An 18,895-nucleotide genomic window follows, 5' to 3' on the forward strand; every position below is an offset into this window, starting at 1 on the left:
GAAATTTAATTTGAACTATTGAGTGGACTTTTACAAAAATGTAAAATATTATCTTAAAATACATTTTCTTTGTGCTATCCTCAAGTTATTATGTGCATTACCTTTGTGATTTTACTTAGGCCTTTTTGTCTTGGATTGGTTGCAAAAGCCATATGTGATTTTTATATTGGGAATAGAATTAATGAGTCTATGATGAATAGTGGACATCCTGTTTTGAAGAAATCATATTTTGGGCAAAATGCCCATAAGAGACTTATGTTTTTGCCAATAGTTTAGTTCAGAGCCTCAGGGATCTTTCTTTTCTTTCTTTTTTTTTTTTTTTTTTTTAAAGAAATGAGAAAGTTTGATGCTTTTGCATTCTATTTTAAATTCGTTTTAGGGGTGATTTCAAAACAGCTTGTTACTTCATTTTTTGTTATTGTAACAAATTCATACTTTTTTTGTTTTGTTTTGTTTTATTTTGGTGTTTCACTACCTACACTTAAGAGCAGAGTATTACTTTAATTAAAAATCACTTTGGGGACTTCCCTGGTGGTCCAGTGGCTGAGACTCTGTGCTCCCAATGCAGGGGACCTGGGTTCAATCCCTGCTCGGGGAACTAGATCCCACATGCATGCCACAGCTAAGAGTTTGCATGCTGCAACTAAGAAACCTGCATGCCACAACTAAAAAAGATGCTGCATGCCGCAACTAAGACCCGGTGCAGCCTATATAAATAAATAAATAAACATTAAAAAAAGAAATCACTCTGTTTTCATTTTCTGTTTCTCTCTTTCTTCCCACCTCAATTTTTTCTAGTCAGTTGGTGGCTTGTCCAATTGAAACTAGAGAAACACTTGACATATTAATTTTGGCCACTTCTGGTATGCTTTCTTTTGCCAATGAAATTATTGAAATTGAAAATTTGGGTGCAGGTCTCTATGAGAAACGGAAGTCTTTCCCTTAGGCATTCAGTATTAAGCCAGTTTCTCTACCATATAACAAGAGAGAAGTGTTAAAATCAAAGTTCACGGCATGCAATTGGCAGAGGCAAATAAATGGTTCTCTTTAAAAATTTAACTTCAAGAGCAATAAATCTCTAGTTAAACTTAAAAACAGGATTTTTAAATGGCAAATGAAAAATATCCCAATTTCAAATAGTAGCTGAAATCCCTTTTTTTTTTTTTTTTAACATTTCTTAATTATCCTGTGAAATGTCAAGTGTGCTTTAGGGCATCTGGTTAACATTGTCTTAGTTCTGCCATATAATCAAACAATTTTTACTGCTGGAGGGAATTCAGAGATGATCATTTTACACATATGGAAACTGAGATCCAGAGACGATCAGTGATGTACCCATAGTCCTGAACAAGCAGGGCTAAAACATAATTCCCCTTTCTGATGCTTTTTTCACTATGCCACATTGCCGTAGCAGTAACTGTTCAGAAAGTATAGCTAAATATTCACATAAATTTCAAATGTCTTAGATTTAAAGCCATTTCCTTTCCTTTGTAGACATTTTATATTCATGCTCCTTTTGGCTCCGTTTGTACTGTTTTGCTAAATGAATGTAGTGGTCTTTCCCTTTGCCTCAATGTAATAGTAGGCCCAGCCTCATTTTTAAGTAATGGTACAGGTTTAAGAGTTTTTAAAGATTATGAACCGTTTCTATCAGAATTCTAATTTCTGAATCCCATAACCTGCTTCAGTCCTTATCTTACTTGATATCTTTATAGAATGTGACACCCTGATTAACCCCTCATTCTGGAAACAACTCTTCCAGCCTGGTTTTTCTAATATCTCTGGACTACGATTTCTCTATCTCCTTCAGTGGTTTCTTTATTGCTAGTCCCTTAATGTGGAGACTCCTTTTGGTTCTATTTTTGTCTTTATTCTCTCTCTGGGTGATCTTCCACTTTTATGGCTTCAGAAAGCTGGCTTCCTATCTGCACCTCCGGCCCCAAGCTCTCTTTGTTGCTCCACATCTGCATTTTACACTTCCTGCTGGAGCTTCCCACCTGGTTGTCAGACAACCAAGATACATTTCATATATTCACAACATTGCAAAATTTTCACACTTACCAAATGTGATTTGGGTTAAAAAAAAAAACTAATCTCTCCAAGTTCCTGTTCCCTCACCTGTACAATGGATCTGTTACGAGATTAAATGTGAAGAGCCCAGCACAGCAAGTGGAGAGTTATTGCTTTGCAGTCCACTCCAGAACCTACTTCTCCTGTTGTGGTCTGTTTTCAATGACCTTCCCTCCACATAACAATGTCTTTGTGTCATACCCTACTCTTCTCCATCTCTCATCTTTTCATTACGTCAGTTAACAATTCCTTTTGATGTTCTATCAGCGAAACATCTTTCTGTTTTCGCCTCTAAACCATCCTCATCGTCTCTGCCTTAGTTCTGGTCTCATTGTACCTTTGGATCCATCTGCCTCTGGTCTCTTTTGTCTGTTCATTCTCCAGCATGGCCTTCTCTACTACCTAACAACCTCACTGTCTGGGTGGGCTTCCCACTGTCTTCAGAAAAAAATTAAAATTTTTTAATTAAGCAGCAAATCCCTTTACAGTCTAGTCCCTACCTACTATTTCAGCTTCATCTCCTGCCCTTAACTTTGTTAAGTTAAAATATTGTATACAATGAGGTAGTTAACTTGTAAAACTGATTTAGTGTCTTCTGGTTTAGTTAATAACAAGTAGGAAGGTAGGATAGACCAGTGTATGTTTTAAAACAATTTAAAATTTATATAAAAATCAATTGCAAGTACCGTACAAAGAACTTTTTTTCCTGTACTATTCGAGAGTAAGCTGCCAACAGAATGCCCCATCATCCAGAATACTTTGGTGCATATTTTCTACAGACAAGAACATTCTGCACATCCATAGTACAACCATAGTAATCAAGGAGTTCAAAATAATACGTTACTACAATTTAATCCTCATTAGACTAGACCCTCATTCAAGTTTCACCAGGTGTTCAATTCTATCCTTTAGAGCAAAAAAAATCCACACCAGATCACACATTACATTTATTTGTTATGTCTGTTTAATTGCTTTTGGTCTGGAACAGTTCCTCACTCTTTCCTTGACTTCTATCACTTTGATACTCTTGAAACTTTTAGGCCAGTTAGTTTTGTAAACTGTATTATTCTGATGTTTCCTCACAGTTACATTTGGGTTAGTTCCTCTTGTGCAGAAATATAGAAGTGATGGTGTATACTCCTCATTGTATCCTATCAAGTGGCTCATGGATTCAATATATCCCAGTACTAGAAATGTTCATGTTGATCATTTTATCAGTAAGGATAATAACATAGGTATTATTCACTGTAAAGTTACTCCTTTCCCTTTGGCAATTAATAAGTATTTTGTGAGGACATACTTTGAGACTATGGCAGTATCATATTCCTCATTAAAATTTTAATTTGTTTATTATATCAGAATCAACTCATGGCTTCCTATTTTATTCAATGGATTGTAATATGCTGCTCTCATTTCCTTTTGATACTAAAATTTCCCCAGAATTGGCCAGTTAGTGCCTTTTTGAGTTGGCTTCAATGTTCTTTTCACAGGTCCCTTTCATTCTTTGAACATTGTGTTATTTTACAGCTCACAAAGATGTATCAGGTGCATCTTGCACTTTTCTTGCACAAGCCACTGAATCAATCATTTCTCCAAAGACTTCTGGTTCCTATTTAGTGAAACATGAAATTTAGAAACCAAAATCTGGGCACTAAGTAGACTCATTCTATTAGGGTATTGCTGTTCCCAGGCACTTAGTGGAAAGAACTGGGGATAAATGTATGTATATATATATACACACATTAACAACGATATTTAGGTATATGTATATTTATGTATATTCTATATTATATATATATACATATATATGAGTTATACAATAGACATACCTTTACATGTATTTATGTTGTATAAACACATATACATATATGCATATATGGAATGAGTTCATACATGAATGAGAGATAGTGTATGATAATGGAATACCTTCTGACTTTTCTGAAACATATTAAAAGTTAAAGTAATCAGTACAGAGTGACTTTGGCTGCAGAAATTCTGATCAACTATGACTTAAACAGTAAAAACAGTTATAAATCTCACAAAGAAAAGTTGGAGAAGTGCTCTCTGGTTTGGTATAGCTGTCCAATGCTGTCATCAAGGACCCAGGCTTTTCCATTTATTCACCCTGTCATCCCCAGCATGTTGGCCTTTTTCCTGACATTTGTTATCCTATGGTCACAAAATGGCTGCCAGAGAACCAAACAGTGCATCTTCACACTGCAGCATTCAGTGCAAGAAGAAAGAGAAGGCATGGCCAAGAAAGACTTCATCACTTGTCTGTCTTTTCTCAAGCAACATAGTCTTTCCCAGAAATCTCCCAACTGTCGTCTCCTTCCATACTAGTTTTCAGAACTATGCTACATGGCCCCAGATCCCTTAGAAAAAAAGTCATACTTAGCCAAAGTTTTCTGACTTCGTTAACAATATGTGTGTATATATATATATATATATATATATATATATATATATATATATACACATTTTTAGTTTGAAGTTTATACTAACTCTTCTGTCTTTCTGCTGGGTGAATATGTAGAGAAAACCACTTGTGTGCTTTCTAAACTTGTTGACACTCCAATGCAGGTGTCCAGTTCCACCAAGATGACAGAATATGTATTTATTAATTCAATGAGTATTCACTGGATATTATTGTAAATGCTAGGATATGAAATTCCTGTCCTGAAGGAGCTTGCATTCTAGTGGCGTGCTCCATTAGACGAAATCTAAATCCAGATCAGAGGAGATCAAAAGACTTCTCAGAATTACCTTTACTTACTTCCTATCACTCTGCTTTACTCTTTCAAAAACAGAAGTCGGCTGTTCATTCCTGGGGTATATTTGACTCTGACCTAAATTATATTTTTCCTGGCTGATATTTCTGAGTTTGTGAAATGAATTTGGGCTTCCTCCTACTTTTAAGTACTAACATTTGCAATGCTATTTTTGCATCTTTTTGTTCATTTTGGTCAATTATAGTGCTGAGAATTTTGTAGTCCTGCTCTTTGAACAGCCACTCTTCCTTAAATTTAGTGTGTCCCACTTGGGAAGAAACTCATACTTTAAATGGAAACTTTTGCTGTACAATATGGCTTTGGAAAATTGCCACAGGAATGTTTTTTGATTGTATAGGACTTGGCAATGAAAATAATTGGTTAAAGAATGACATTAAAAAATAATCCTCGGATTTTGACACCTTAGAGAAGAAAAGAGGGAATGTTATTATATCACTCTTTCTCCATGATATGCTTTTCTTAGAAGAGAACAGTATATGTTTAACTAAATAATAACTTACTGCTTAATGTCTATTTTAAAAGGACATATTATCAGTTTGGATGCTTTGGAACAGCATGTAATAGAAAACACAGACTCTGTCTTAGTCCATTTGGGCTGTTATAACAAAATACCACAGGCTGGGTGGCTTATAAAGAACAGAAATTTATTTCTCACAGTTCTGAGGGCTAGAAGTCCAAGATCGAGGTGCCAGCATGGTGGGGTTCTGATGAAGGTCCTCTTCTGGGTTGTGACGACTTCTCACTATGTCCTCACATGATGGAAAGGGCGAGGGAGCTCTCTAGGGCCTCTTTTATAAGGTCATTAATCCCATTCATGAGAGCTCCTCCCTCATGACCTAATCACCCCCAAAGACCCCACCTCCTATTATCATCACATAGGGCATTAGGATTTCCAAATATGAGTTTGATTGCACCAGGGGTGAGGGTGAGGGGGGAAGGAAAAACATTTAGCCTATAGCATATTTTTAAACTGAGTAAAGAAATAAACGTATTACTTCACAAAACAAGAAGTCCAGAAGTTTCACAGGCTCCTCCACCGTGCAGCCAGACTGTTAGGGACACAGACTCATTCCATCTCATGGCACCGCCATCCCAAGAGGGCTGACTGTGCTCTCAGGCCAACTCCTCTCTGGTCGAGCGATGGCCTCAGAAGTTCCAGGCATTCCATTCAGATGCAGCATCGTCAAGAGGAAGAAGAAGAACCACCCTTTTTTCTGATTCTTTTTTGGGAGTGAGAAAACTTCCCTAAAGGTCCCCAGAAGACTCCCTCTCACATGTTACTGACCAGACTTGGGTCACATGCCCATTTCTAAACCAGTTGCTGGCAAGAAGTGGGGTTCTCCTGATTTGCTTAAATCAGGGTCCATTTCCTAACGCTGGGGACAGGATCACCTTCTCATGACACGCTTTGTGGAGCGCAGATACCTGAATGAAATTGGATTCTGCTAGGAAAGAAGAAGCTGGAAGGAGAGGAAATGGATGCTGAAGAAGTGACCACTTAATAACCACCGAGTGGGTTCTCGCTGTTATTTGATTGGTTTAGCAATGTCAATCCATTGGTCAAAAGAAAATTAGTTTAACTAAGATTGTATTGTCCTGACCATATGTTTTCAATAGTGTCTAAAAGCAAAATATGTATGAAGTGAATCTCATGTCATTTAAAAAATCTTAGGTGTAATTGCAATTAAAGTTTAGCAGACAACCTCCAATCCCCAAATGAAATAATCTGTCTCCATCTGTGTCTCCTTTAACCTTATTCTGTTACCTCAGTTGGTTTTTAATGCCTGAAGCATTATCTAAATGTTCAGCTGAGATCCGCATTTGTTCACTTTAAATCCCCAATAATTGGTGCAAAGAAGCTTTTTAGGGTGCTGGTGCGAAGTTGTTTTCACTCAGGCTGTTCTAGATGAAAAGCTTAATTCTGTGGGAAAACCATGCCAGGGCAAGTCTCAATCCAATCTTTATGCCAGACTCACACTTGGTCACTCACCCAAATGGACATTGTTCTGATTCAGAAGTTATTTTAGAGGCCCTTTTAAAAAATTACTTGTCAAAATTTAGTTGTATAAATCCCTGAAAATAGCTCATAAAACTACTAACAATGACAGCTAACTTGTAGAAGGCATTTCTAAAGAAATATAATTCTACTTTTAAATTAGTCCCTCTTGCCAGTATATTGAAATGCTTGGAATTTTAAGTAAATCATCCTTAAGATCCCTTAACAATTTTGTACAGATGGAGGGCCACGTGGGTGAATATCTTGCATGCATGAGGATGAGATCCAGATGACGAGAACATAGAAAGGGTTGTTTGAAACATATTAGAGGAGAACATTGAAAACATCAAACACTGTGATTGTAAGCAACTGTCCTAACTCTGAAACAATGCAAGAATATGAAGATATCAAAACCTATGGCATCTTCATTTAGTCTTTCTCTGGACTAAAAATATTTGTGTTTTCTTTCAGGAAGAGATGAAACTTGAATATATAAATATATTCAGACAAACATGCATGTTAATAAACACATTTATGCAATATGTTACATATATTACATTGCATGTATGTGTGTATATATATGTTTGCATGTATTCATATGTATGTAGGTTTTTTAGAGGACATATGTCACTGGTAATTGATGGAAAATGTTCATTTTCAAACCTTTATTTTCGTATTTTCTTAACAACACCACCAAAGCAAGAAAATATAAAAATAAAAAGGATCTTCATTGTTTTAAACAGATGGGAAATACACTCTCTGGGGATGTACAACCAGACTGATGTTTTGTCTGCATCAGTTTCTTTGCAGACTATCTGGCATTCCTTGACAAGCTTGGCATGCTTCCCTTACTTGTTGAACATCAATATCTATGGGCAACTACATATATATTCTCATAAGGGTAAAGGCTATGTCAAACAATCACCAATAAATATGTATATGTAATTATTTCTATGTGCCATATACTAGCTGCCTTATTTTCACTAAATACTAAGCTGTCTCAGACATAGAGATTTTTCTGATGTTCCCCATAACACATACATAGAGAATACTTAGTACAGAATTTTCATGACACTGTAGAAGCTGTCCATATATATGTAATTGAAATTCTGTATGTTTCTACCACAGTTATTTCCATGAAACTGGCTCTCAGCTTTCAGGAGACAAATTTTCTCTTGAAATTCTAAATTTTTATTTCTTCTCTGTCATGATGTTTGTTTCAGAAACAAAACTTTTTCTTTTATATAAGCAAGTATTACCCATATCAGCTAAAATCTGTGAGGTTTTAGGGAGATATTTATTGCACTGACTTGGAATAAAGTGGTATTTTTTACTCTTTGCTAACTCAACAGTAATGCCCAAGCTCAGATAGCCTGATTTCAGTTCAGTTAAACACACGCACATACACACACATGCACACACACATTTTTTAAAATACAGTATAGCATGAAGTTGGACCCTTATCTTACATCATACACAAAAATTAACTCAAAATGGATCAAAGACCTAAACATAATAGCTAAACTATAAAATTCTTAGAAGAAAACATAGAGAAAACCTTCATGACATTTCATTTGGCAATGATTTCTTGAATATGACACCAAAAGCACAGGTAAAAAAGTAAATATAGATGAACTGGACTATATCAAAATCAAAAACTTCTGTACACTGAAGGACACAACAGAGTGAAAAGGCAACCTATGAAATGGGAGAAAATATTTGCAAATTATATATCTGATAAGGGGTTAATATCCAGAATATATAAAGAGCTACAACTCAAAAACAATAATAAAAACATTAATTAATGGACAAAGGAGTTACTTAAGTAGACATTTCTCCAAGGAAGCTATAGAAATGGCCAACAAGCATATGAAAAGATGCTCAACATCACTAGTCATTAAAGAAATGCAAATTAAAACCACAGTGAGCAATCACCTCACACCCAGTAGGATGGTTACTATCACCAAAAAAAGAAAAAAAAGGAAGGCAAGTGTTGGCAAGGATGCGGAGAAACTGGAATCTTTGTGTACACTTGGTGTAAATGTAAAACGGTGCAGCTGCTACGGAAAACAGTATGACAGTTCCTTAGAAAATGAAAAGTAGAATTACTTTATGATCCAGCAATTTCCCTTCTGGGTATATATCCAAAAGAATTGAAAGCAGGGTCTCAAAGAGATATTTGTACATTCATGTTCACAGCAGCATTATTCACAATACCCAGAAAGGTGAAGCAACCCAATTGTCCCTTGATGGATGAATAAAATACGGTATATATGTACAATGGAATATTATTCAGCTTTAAAAGGGAAGGAAATTCTGACATATATGCTACAACATGAATGAACCTTGAGGACATTATATTAAGGAAATGTCAGTCACCAAACAGTAAATACTGTATGATTCCTCTTAAGTGAAGAATCTAGAGTAGTCAGACTCATAGAAACAGAAATTAGGATGGTGGTTTTCCCAGGAACGAGAGAGAGGGTAATGAGGAGTTGTTGTTTAAAGCAGGGGTCCCCAACCCCCGGGGCTACAGACCAGTACTGGTCTGTGGCCTGCTGGAACTGGGCCACACAGAAGGAGGTGAGTGGCAGGTGAGCGAGCAAATCTTCACCTGTATTTACAGCCACTCCCCATCACTCACATTACTGCCTGAGCTCTGCCTCCTGTCAGATCAGCGGTGGCATTAGATTATCATAGGAGCGCGAACCCTACTGTGAACTGAGCTTACAAGGGATCTAAGTTGCGCGCTCCTTCTGAGAATCTAATGCCTGATGATCTGAGGCGGAGCTGAGGCGGTGATGCTAGTGCCGGGGAGTGGCTGCAAATACAGATTATCATTAGCAGAGAGGTTTAACTGCACAGAGAACATAATAAATCAATTGCTTGCAGACTCATATCAAAACCCTATCAGTGAATGGCAAGTGAAAACAAGCTCAGGGCTCCCACTGATTTTGCATCATGGTGAGTTGTATAATTATTTTGTTATATATTACAATGTAATAATAATAGAAATAAAGTGCGCAATAAATGTAATGTGCTTGAATCATCCTGAAACCATCCCCCCACCACCGGTCCGTGGAAAATTGTCTTCCATGAAACCAGTCCCTGGTGCTAAAAAGTTTGGGGACTGCTGGTTTAAAGGATATATATTTTCAATTTTGCAAGATGAAAAAGTTCTGGAGATTGGTTGCACACCAATGTGAACATACTTAACTCTACTAAACTGTACACTAAAATGTTTAAGATGGTAGATAAAAAAGTGTAACAAAATGTAATTAGATATAACAATGGAAAACGCTTTCCAAGTGAGTGATAATCTCTGCCTATAAGCACTGCCGTATAAAAGGGGGACAGACTGTGAAAGGCATTTTGAAGAAGAGATGTGACATAATTGTGGGGAAAGCAGTAAATAATACAGTGGAAACACTGTCACACCCGGGGTCAAACTAGGGCTTGACCATGCTAAGTATTGTTACGTTGAGCCAAGGTCACTAAATGTTCTGATCCTGGGTTCTCTTTTATATATGGCAAATATACAAGCCTTATAAGATTATTTTGAAGATTAATTGATATATATGTACTTGTTCTATCCTGGAAGAAGGAAAATACGAATATATTGTTGTTGCTTTTACTATCATTATCACTGTTCTTCAAATCAAAATGTTTTTGTTTCAAGTCAACATTGTTTTGAACTTTGGAAAATAAATAACATACCAGAGCTTATATTTAATAGATAGAATCTTATGCCTAAGTTATTAAATTGATAAATTATTGATGAGTCTAAAAATGTATAAAATATTAGATAACTTCATTAAATAATAGTACCTTTCCGGGCTTCCCTGGTGGTGCAGTGGTTGAGAATCTGCCTGCCAATGCAGGGGACACGGGTTCGAGCCCTGGTCTGGGAGGATCCCACATACCGCGGAGCAACTGGGCCCGTGAGCCACAACTACTGAGCCTGCGCGTCTGGAGCCTGTGCTCCGCAACAAGAGAGGCCGCGATAGTGAGAGGCCTGGGCACCGTGATGAAGAGGGGCCCCCGCTCGCCGCAACTAGAGAAAGCCCTCACACAGAAACAAAGACCCAACACAGCCAAAAATAAATAAATAAATAAATAAATTTATTAAAAAAAAAAAAGTATCTTTCCCTAATCAAATAACAAATACTCATAGAATTCTAAGTGTAAATCGTCTCACATTTACTTAGGCACAAAGAATAAACTAAAGATAATCAGAGACGTTATAAATTTGAAATTAGAGAATATTGAAAGTTATAAAAATAATAACGAAAATCTGCACATTGAACAGGAAGAAAACAGTTGCTTCTATGTTAGTAACTGTCCATAACTCCATGGGCTTTCTTCCTACCTACTGCTATAAAACAACTAGAGGCAGCAGACATCTTCTTCCTGTAGAATTCTTACTAATTTTTGAAATATCTTGTATTTGGTTCCTTTATAAAGCACAGCATTTGATTACTGCTGACTTGGTATTTGTATCACTTAGAAATATTTACTGAGTCCACATTGTGGAGCCCCTAAGGAAGTTCTATCTGCAAACAGATGATGGATAATGTACATGCAGCCTCTAGGTTGGAGGTAGAATGAGGGTTATATCTTTCCTTTAAATGTTGAAGATTACTTATTTCTTTATCCTTCTACTTGATGTAAATAAGAATATGGCAAAGATCAAAGTCACTCAAAGTGATTTTTTAAAAGTACTAATTTTTCACACTGGCTTTCTATGTAGTTCTTATATAATGTAATCTGATATCTCATCTGTGTATATCATAATTCACTTTGACCAAAATGTCTTGAGGAAAAGAAAAGATTAATTTAATTAACATATTATTTGGCTTTGACTGCTGAACATATGGTTTTTGATAGCTGACAAGACACTTTGCAGAGGTTGAAATAACCACACCATTAAATCACACACTAACCGGTGTACTTGCTCACGGCTACATCGGTAAGCAAATGTGTAAACATCTGAAACATAAAGGTGACATTCTTGAAACAGAAAACTTCTTTCACTGAGAACATACACTTTCTAAAGTTAATACTGAGGCATCTTTGATTACTACCAGACCACACTGTATGAGAAAGTGAGGTTGTCAAGCCAAGCCTTTGTTTACAGAGCATAATCTAATTACCTAAGGATCAGTGTGGGAAAATGGACCAGGATCTGACTTGACATCAATGCGCTTTTAATATTTCAGACAATCTATTTTACATTCAGCCTTGGAATGAGTGGATGACTTGACCAAAAATGTTTTTGCAGAGTAGCACAGAAATCAAGCTTGCCCCTTCTACTATGTATGCATACACATACAGAGTGTATTCAAAAATAAAATTACCTACTTCCTACATGGTTTTCTAAGACATATTCATTACGTATGTGAGCCTCTGAATTCAAGCATAGTCTTGGCATCAGGAAGACTTCTCAAAGCCAGTATGGAGATTAAGTACACCATGCTTATTTTATATAAAATTTACACAAATTGCCAGCATTTCATAAAGTTCTTGTCTACCTTTGGCACATTTGTGTAGGGAGCCAAGAGAATAGGTTGATATTGTGAAGTTCCATTTTCAGGGAAAGGACCAAGGACATGGCTTTAAGGTTCGGCATTTGTTTGGAGTTCCAACAATATTGTTTTCATTATAGTGAGCTTAAATAAGTATTAACAGTCTTTCTATCAAAGAAATTAGTCCTTATGTGAATGGCCTATAAATAAAATTGTTATACAGTGGAATAATAGGAGCATGTAATGAAACTTGATTTCCAGCCAAACAAACATATGGACATTAAAAATTTTAAAAAGGAAAATGTGCACTATATGGGTCCCATGTGGGATGATTGAAGTCATCCACTAACATGTGTGTCTGGATTCTATCCACTTAGGAGTGCAAGATCCTTTCAGGCAGGGGACCGCTCTTACTGTCTGGGGGTGTTGCAAGTGAGAAGATGTGGTTTCCTGTGGAGGGGAAAAGGGGTGGGGCAAAGTTTTCAACAGTTACCACAGTTTTGTTCAACACGTTTTATTGGGTAATGGGATACTGAGATTCAGCGCATAGGAAGTATTAACAATTATAGCATTCACTATTATGTCAAAGCAACTAATGGTGCCTCGATTTTGTGTGAAGTTATCTTACAAATACCTGCATGGTTTTTGTTATCTTACAAAAAAAAAAAAAGTTATCTTACAGAAAAAGAAAGTTATCTTACAGAAACCTGCATGGTTGTCTACATCAGACTTCATGTTAATTTCATACATTCACTTATAGTTTCAGACATTCATTCATTTAAAACCTTTATCAAACACCTATCAATAAAACAGTCTCCTAATGAACAAAAATGTATAACTTTATGTATCTCTACCAAAACAGTCCATTCATTCAAATAACCCAAGTAACAGTCCTTTTTACATACCCCAGAGCTTCCCTAGTCTTCTGTGAAAGTGTAAAGTACCGAAATAATGGACTTAATTACAGTTAAATAATCCATTTGAACTTTTTATGAATTTTCAGGTCAGTTAAATGCCAGTTGAATAAAAGAGAAAGAACTTTTTAGTTTTAACACCTTAAGACTGTATGGGTTCATAGAAAATGCTAACAAGAAACTAATGCTGTTAACTGAGTATATTGATAATCAAGGAAATTAATGGCTAAAGCAACATAAAAAGGCAGGTCAGGGGCTTCCCTGGTGGCTCAGTGGTTAAGAATCCATCTGCCAACGCAGGGGACACAGGTTCGAGCCCTGGTCCAGGAAGATCCCACATGCCACGGAGCAACTAAGCCCGTGCACCACAACTACTGAAGCCCGCGTGCCTAGAGCCCATGCTCTGCAACAAGAGAAGCCACTGCAAAGAGAAGCCCGCGCACTGCAACGAAGAGTAGCCCTTGCTCACTGCAACTAGAGAAAGCCCGCATGCAGCAACAAAGACCCAATGCAGCAAAAAAAAAAAAAAAAAAAAAGTCAGGTCAGCACAAATGAATATGCACACTTGTTGGAAATTCCCTATTACACATTGCGGTTGAGAAATTTTTGAGTGAGCTATTGTGTTAACTCAATCATCAGCAGAATAAAATTTCATTGTTTAAATGTTTTGTACTTTCTTTTCAGTACAACAGAAAATTATCTTTTTTCTTCAAGTAACATTATTTGGGGGATCATATTGACCAAACTATGGCTCATAACAAAGATTCAGACCCTGTGTGAGGGAGAAAAAAGTGGTAGGGAGAAGTTTCCAATGGTTAACAAAGATTTTGTCAACACATTGTACTGGGTAATGTGATACTAAGCTTCATGGCAGTATTAGTAATTACAACATATGGCATTCTCAAAGCAGCAGTGATGTCTTCATTTTGTATAAAGAGTTATATTAGTTATCTTACCGCTGGGTCCAGTTTGATCATAAACTTTCTACTATTCTTATCTCTGTTTTCTCTCTTTGTCTGGTTTTCGTCTGTTCTTTTTTCAGTTTTCAGCTTAGGCTTCTCTTCTTCCAGGAAGCTTTCTGGGAGCATCAAGGCTGAGTTGGGCTCCCCATAGGTTTTCTCATAGCTCCCTATACTTCCTCTTTTGTTTCCCCTATATTATAATTCCTTGTTTAATAGTCTGTCCCGGCCTAGCCGCCCCCTCCCTGGTGTATGCTCTACTAGGGCAGAACTATCTCATTTACCACTTTATCCCCAGCAACTAGCACAGTCCCTGGCACATAAAATTTGTCCAACGTATACTTATTGAATGAATGAAATAATGAGTGAATGAAATAATGAGTGAATGAAAAAAATCAATGAAGAAATGCATGAATGAGAATCTGTAGACCTGCCTTCTAGACTTGCCATTAACTGTCTGTATGGCTTTTGGCAAATCACTCACATTTCTCTGTCTTAGTTTCCTCAAGTTTAAAATGAGAGGTGTGGGCAAGATGATTTCTGAAACTTTACAAATCTCAATGTATATGCTTCTGTGATGAACCCTTCAGAATAATCCTTTCTTCAAAGTACCATTTCATTTCCCTTGGGAAAAACTTCAGAAATACTTCATATGCCATGTTGAGGGAGAATTGCTTCCATAAGCAAATTTGTAGCTAATAACTTAAATATGGAGCATTTGTTTAGCCTTTGAGGCAGAGTCTTTATTGCAGACTTTGTACATACCATCTGCTGTATAGTGTTGAGACTATCATAGAAAATCAAACAATAGATAATAAAATAAAATAGAACCTTATTTTACCTATACCAGCACAGATAAAGAATGATATAAACCTCATCTTATTTAAAATTTACATTTACCCATTTAAACAATAAACGTAATATAAAATGACAGAGTATGAAAATGAACATATAATCTCACTACCACTATGCAGATAAATATGTTTTGTCCATTGTCTATATGCATTCAATCAGAAACTAACTAGAAAAGAGAAAGAAGAGAAGAATATGGCAGGTGTTATCTTGGGTATAGAGTGAATGACCTTGAGAAGATGTTCAAATCTGTGTAGATTATGTACTGATAAGGGTCTGTCCCAGGAAATCTGTACATCAGGAGAAATTTCTTTAATTATCTTTTTATTTATCTGCCTTAACCACTCTGGCCCTGGTCCAGCCAAAGAGACTGTCAGATAATAATAGCTAGCATTCATTCAGAGTTTGCTATGTGTCAGGCACTGTGACAGAAAATGTATTATTATCTCTAGTTTACAGATTAGGTAATTATAAAATCAATGGGAGTACTGAGATTTGAATGTGGGCTATATGAATAAAGACCAAACATGTTGTTACTCTACGTTATCTCTGCCACCTGCTTGGTCTGCTGGTATTTCCAGCATACAACCTAGTTCCTGGCACATAGTAAGTGCTCAGTTTATGTTTGCTGAATTAATAAATGAATAAATAGTTAAATAGGTAGGATTCCAGAAGTAGCTGGGGAGCCCAGAAACGTGAAGGTAGTCTGGGGAGTTGATCAAGATGGCAGTGGAATTCCCTTTATGAAAGAAGCACTATCCTAAGATATAGAGAAAGGATTTTGTCAGAAATATATGTGTGATTCACAATATGTGTGGGTGTATGTGTGTGTGTGTTTTCTTGTGTTAGCATATATAATAGTTTTAAAATGGTAATGCCTAAACTTAAAAGTGAAATTTAGGTATGATATTCTAATTTATAGCCAAACTAAATGTGACAGAATATAAACTCCTGACAAGGAAGGATTATAATGGAAATCTTGGCAGTTCCTCAAGTATGCTTCTAGAAATACATCATAATATTTTAACTCTTCATATTTAGGCCTGGAATAAAGTTAAGTTACAGCATTTTCCCTTAAGACATTTAATCCAATAATTATAATTGAATCTGTTTGGCTGCTCATTTTGAAGTGATCATTGAACTTTTCCCTACTCATCGGACACTGATCAATGGATCTGCAAAAGACTTATTAAGATGAAATATTTTAAACTGGGACAAAGAAAGGATCACAGTATTTCCACTATCATTAAATGTTTGTCAAACAATGACTCCAAATGGGAAAAGACAATTTGATTTAGTCTGAAATCTGGAGGTCCTGGTTATAAAACATATGGAAAAATAAAAACTGGATTCTGTAGCATACTGCACTAGCAGTTGTATGTGTGTGTGGTTTTCATAATGCAGTTGTGAAAGAATCACTGCTGGAAGATATCTACAAATATATATATATATATACACACATATATATACACATATATATATACATATATATATACATATAATACTAGTTGTACATCTTTCTGGACCTAAGAACAGCAATGTGAGTAAATTAGTGAATTGTACCATGGAAATAGCTTAAAAAAATAGAGTTTATAAATGTGTACATATTGAAACTACATGTTTTTAAACAAGCATGAAAAACTCTTAGAATTATCAAGGCATAACTTCAATGAAACTGTCTAGGACATAATGATAGACCTAGGGTTTTACACCATTTTAAAAGATTTTCTACAAGATGCATTGGATTGAAAATGCACAATTATGACCCAAATGCTTAAACTGGGATATCTAGAGATCCATAAGTCTATTTGCATATGGGCTACTTATCCCTTTTATTTAGAGTTATTTTAAAATACTGTTAAAATATAAATAGTCTTATAATATCAAGATGGAAATTAAGTGGAAATAACATTTTGCTCTCTGATTTTAAATTATGGAAGCCAAATTCCCCAAACTGAGTATTGCAGACCTAAGTTCTTATAAATTCTATTGTTTTCTAATGAAATTCTATTCAATAGTTCAAGTAATATTTATTAGGTACAGAGAGGAAACTGTGAGTTGACCTCCAAGAACTTACAAAAATGGATAGTCTTATCTGGTAGAAGCAGGAAATATGTATTAACAAGGCCCCTGTGAAGCAAAGTGAAAGTGGGAAATTATTTCTTAATTCTCAGTGTATGACTTTGTATGATCATGGTTCCTTCTTAGTGATACTTGCTTTTTTTCATCGATGCTTTGCATATACTGCAGTGTTATTTGTATTCTATTCAGAGAATGAGATAGATTTAAATTGGAAAAGCTGTCACAAACTTGAAATTTGAAGTCATATCCACTTTTTGTTTTTAGATATTATTACTAGACAGTAAAGATTATACTTAAAGCAACAGTAGCTTTCAAAAACCCTATAAGTGAAACTTGCTCATCTGTTTCCTAACATTAGAGTAGATTCCATTGTAAAGAAATACCTTTCTTCCAAAGGAAGACTTGCTCTACAAAATATCAGCTGAGGTTGACTTCTTGGTCCATGCAGTGTGGAGTTTATAAAATTCAAACATGCTTATAAAAACCAATTCAAAACTCATTTGAGGCACACTGTGTGAAAAATGTATATACTAAAACTCTAAGAGCTGCCATTGTCTCTGATACTCTTAGATGATATTTCTCTTATATTTTCTTTCTTGTTCATGGATAAACTCATTTACATGAAAAAGCTTAATTTTGAAAATTGTTGCACGTATTCCTTGTAGAAAACTTAGAAAGTACATAGACCTTTAAGAAATAAAAAGCAAAAACAAAAATAAACACTACTCAGAGATAACAACAACAAAAATATCTGCTTAGATGGGCTTAGATGTTTCCAACTCTGTTCTTTCTTCCTGTGCATACAAGAAGACTTCATTACCCTTATGGGACCACAAACACCACAAATGGTGTTTATCATCTCTAGGCCTGGTCCTTAAAATGTCCCATGGGATCTTCTATGATGTTTTTCCTGTTGACATGACTAGAAGTGAAAATAGCCACGATGGCAAAGCCACAGGATAGAAGGATCCCACATCCCAGACTTCCCACTTGGAGGAAAACAACCAGAGAACTCATCCAACCTACATAAGACTCAGACATGAGTGAGAAGTACAGTTTTATTGTATTATCTGTTGAGATTTGGAGATGGTTTGTTATGACAGCATGTGCTTCCACTCTTTCTTTTTCTGAATGGGAGATTTAATTATGGTTTATCTGTCCTTGCTCCATAGCTGTACATTGTTTGAGGGCACTTAGTCCCCACAACATTGACCCCCCAATGAGTTTCTCTGTAAGAATTATTAGAGAATAATACTCTAGGAAAAAATATACAACCAAGAAGAAAAAGAGGGATACAAAAAAAGTGAGGAAATAAACTGGTAAGGATTTGTTATTAAAACTCAATAAGTATATTTATAAAAATAAATTAATACAGTTCTAGAACTAAAATCTCATGATACTCACAAGATATTTGGAGATGCACAAGCAGCAGTGGAAATTAAAAGAGAGTTTGGCAGAGCTTTTTGTTGTTGTTGTTGTCGCATTGACAGTTTTTCTCAGTCAGATCTGCAGTTTGGGGCTTTAAACTGTTAAAGCGTCCCAGTCCCGTATAGACTACAGAGCACCAGTGTGTATCAAACCAGGCATCTGCAGGTTGTGCTAAATCAACTGTCTTACATTTTAGTCCCCTGTACACTGCAGTCAAGGACAGGGAAGAGAATTGGTGGGAGAGACTGCTAGCCTCTTGGATTCGCATAGCTTGATC

Source organism: Balaenoptera borealis (assembly GCF_965194805.1).
Source record: "Balaenoptera borealis genome assembly, chromosome: 1".
Taxonomy (NCBI): Eukaryota; Metazoa; Chordata; class Mammalia; order Artiodactyla; family Balaenopteridae; genus Balaenoptera; species Balaenoptera borealis.